The following is a 3388-nucleotide window of genomic DNA, read 5'->3' on the forward strand; positions in this document are numbered from 1 at the left end:
CAAAGTTCAGTTTGGCAAAGGGCATCTTGTACTTTGTTAGCCTTCTTTGGAGTCCACAGCCTTGGAGGCTTTCCCGTCTCATCACGGTTATGGTGCTCAGTGAATAACCTTTCATGTCCCAGGCACAGATTTCCTTTTCACATCAAACATATTTTTTTTTCTTCCTTGTTTTTTTTTTTTGTTTTTTATCTTTTGTTTTTATACATTTTACAACTACAGACCGTCACTTCTGCAACCCCAACCCAAGAGTACAAAACTTCTTTTACCCACAAGTGCTGACAAATGCCATAGATCCATATTTTATAAACCGAGAAAGCAGATTGTGTTCATTACCCTGAGACATGGCCAAGCACTGGGGATTGACTCCATTAGCTCTGGGCTACAGAATCTAGTGCATGTTTGGAAGCCAAAGACTGCCTGTTTGTCAAGAACTTGCAGAGCCATTTTCCAGACCTGCAGTTGGCCAGAACAACAGTCCTCATGTCTCTACTTTAGAAAAAATCTAAAATGTACTGAGGAACTAGACACCTTTCTGCCTTTTGTTCTAAGATTGCAGCTAAGAATCCTAGGAACAGCTCCAAATGGGGGCAGAGTTCTCATTTAACCCAGACATGTGCCTTGGAATCTACAGATGGAAATTTTGATGGATTTATGTCAGTTATAATAACATTTAAGACCCAAATGACTTCCACTGGCAATCCAAGCAAAGTTGAATCACAAATGTAAAAACCATTTCTTTCTCTACATACTAGCTCTCAAAATATAACATGATAACATAAGTGATATACAGAAGAGATTTTGTATGCTAGGTTATGTCTTGGTATCTAAGCAAAGCAGTATTTGTATCTAACAGGCAAATAATTTTATTTCTGACCTTTAGGAGTTTGTTACACTTTTCTTGGAAACACAAAGATCCATTTGTTTGATCTGTTCTAAGAATTTCTTTCTCCTTTTTCTGAAAGAAAACCATTAGAAACCAAATATGCAATCCTAGGGGTTTACATTTGTCCCAGCATCACATCTGTTTCTATGTGAGGATAATCAATGCCACACGTGTTTACATAAGGAGTTTGCAGTCTGAAAAAATGCTTTCCATCATTATGCAATGCAAGCAATAGGAGTAAGCATTTTGCTTTCTATAGATGCCAGATTCTAAGACAGTAACTTGAAATTAATCATGTCAGTTTATTCAAAAACACGACAACTTTCAAATAACTATTATATAGAGGGCAGTGTCAGCATCAAGATCAACATTACATATAACATTGTGTCTTAGTGACAAGGTTAATTGATTAGAGAAGAATTTTTAATAGACATGCAAACTAATATTTGTGTGGTTGAGGGGGTTCTTTGATTAAACAAACCCTTCAACTAAATTAAAAAACGTCAGGCCTGGCGTGGTGGCGCATGCCTTTAATCCCAGCACTCGGGAGGCAGAGGCAGGCAGATCTCTGTGAGTTCAAGGCCAGCCTGGTCTACATAGTGAGTTCCAGGACAGCTGGGGCTACAGGGAGACCCTGTCTCAAAAAGACAAAAAAAAAAAAGTCTGTCATCTAAGCATCGAAAGAACTTTTGCCTTATCAAGAGCTGTTTTTAAAAGTTCAGTGGCTAGCCTGTGACAGTATTATTTGCACACAAAAGAAAGGCTAGATGCCTGGCTTGTGAACGTTATTACCGGCTTCTCACCCTTAACCCATCTCAAGTGTTCTTGGCACACAGCTAGGAAAATAATAGCCTTCAAGAAAGTATTCGAGGAATTACCACTGTAGGAACACACATTCAGGAAGATTTCCAGAACTGGCTAATTGTCCTCCATCTTCCAAAGAGGATCCTTTGTTCAGTGGCTCAGTTGGGGAGATGATTCTTACAGTCAGTGGTCTTTGAACAAACTGGAACACCTACTCCTTACAATGTATGTGTACAGTATAATCTACCTCATCGGCCTTTCTTGGGAAAAAGAACCTAATGAACTTTAACAATTGTCCGTGGGTCTTATTATTTAAATCACTGCAGTTAGCTTCATTGTGCATTTTGATATTATACAGTTAATGATGTAAAATAGTTTTAGCAAAACACTAAAACAAAAATACTCTGGAGGTCCAACCTGTGGCATGCCCTGAGAATCCCTGTGTGTCCCTTCGCGAGTGTCTTGTATTTCTAACCATGTGGAGACACAGGTTGTCTGGAATTAATGTGCATCTTTTCTTGCAGACATTTCCAACTGCTGTCCACATATTTCATTTGACTGAAAAGTAACGAGATTAAAATGTCCCTCTTCCTAGCAAGTATATTTCAGTTCTTTTTTCACCTATGTATGACTTGCCTGAAAAGACTGTATATTAGGGGATTAAAGACTTCCCTTGACAGGCATTTTGGACTATTTTCCATGAATATATCACTTAATAAAAATATGACATGGGATTAAAGTGTTTCAAGCATTTCACAGTTTTACATATATCTAATTTATGGTTTTTAAATTTTTATGTGTATGAGTGTTTTACCTGCATATAAGTGTACCATGTATGTGCAATTCTGGTGGAGGCCAGAAGAGGGTGTTGGATCCCCTAGAACTGAAGTTACAGATGGTTGTTAGCCACTATGTGGGTTCTGGGAACTGAACTCATGTCCTCTCCAAGAGCAGCCAATGCTCTTAACCACTGAGTCATCTCTCCAGACCCCCCCCCAATATCTAATTTAAAAATAGCATCTTTTAGGTATTTCCCAACTATCTTCTAAATCTTTGTAATTCAGAAAAAAAAAATTGTCACTGGAAATGCCAATATTCTATGTTTTGTCCCCAAAGTTAAAATATCGAGTCTTTTGTCCCATCAACTTTCATTAAGTAGAATGTGTATGTTGACTCTCAACCATAAAAATAGAGGAAAAACCTAAAAATGTTGTCACAAGCATTCTTAAATCCAGCTGGTGCTGGTGGAAGGAAGAACAGGAGTTTTTAAGTTGCCTGAGCTCAGGTCTGTCACAAGTGAGGCGGTAGACATGGAAAACCATTTAGTTTCATGGTAATGGTGGATGGCTGAGAGAGAAAGGTTAAATTGAGTAGCACTGACTGCTTCCTAAATTTGCTTGAGTTTGTACTTGCTTAGGCAGGATTTTAGTTACATATAACATCTTTTACATATATATGGGCTCTTCCATAAATACAGGGAAAAGTGTTCTGATAAAATTCAGTAACTTCCTTTTTTTTTTTTTTTTTTTTTTTTTTTTTTTTTGGTCTTTCTGAGACAGGATCTCCCTGTAGCCCCAGCTGTCCTGGAACTCACTATGTAGACTAGGCTGGCCTTGAACTCACAGAGATCCACCTGCCTCTGCCTCCCAGTGCTGGGATTAAAGGCATGCACCACCACACCCAGCCTGTAACTTCCTTCTT

This window comes from Nannospalax galili, unplaced genomic scaffold, assembly GCF_000622305.1.
Source record: "Nannospalax galili isolate Female #2095 unplaced genomic scaffold, S.galili_v1.0 scaffold155, whole genome shotgun sequence".
In the NCBI taxonomy this organism is placed as follows: Eukaryota; Metazoa; Chordata; class Mammalia; order Rodentia; family Spalacidae; genus Nannospalax; species Nannospalax galili.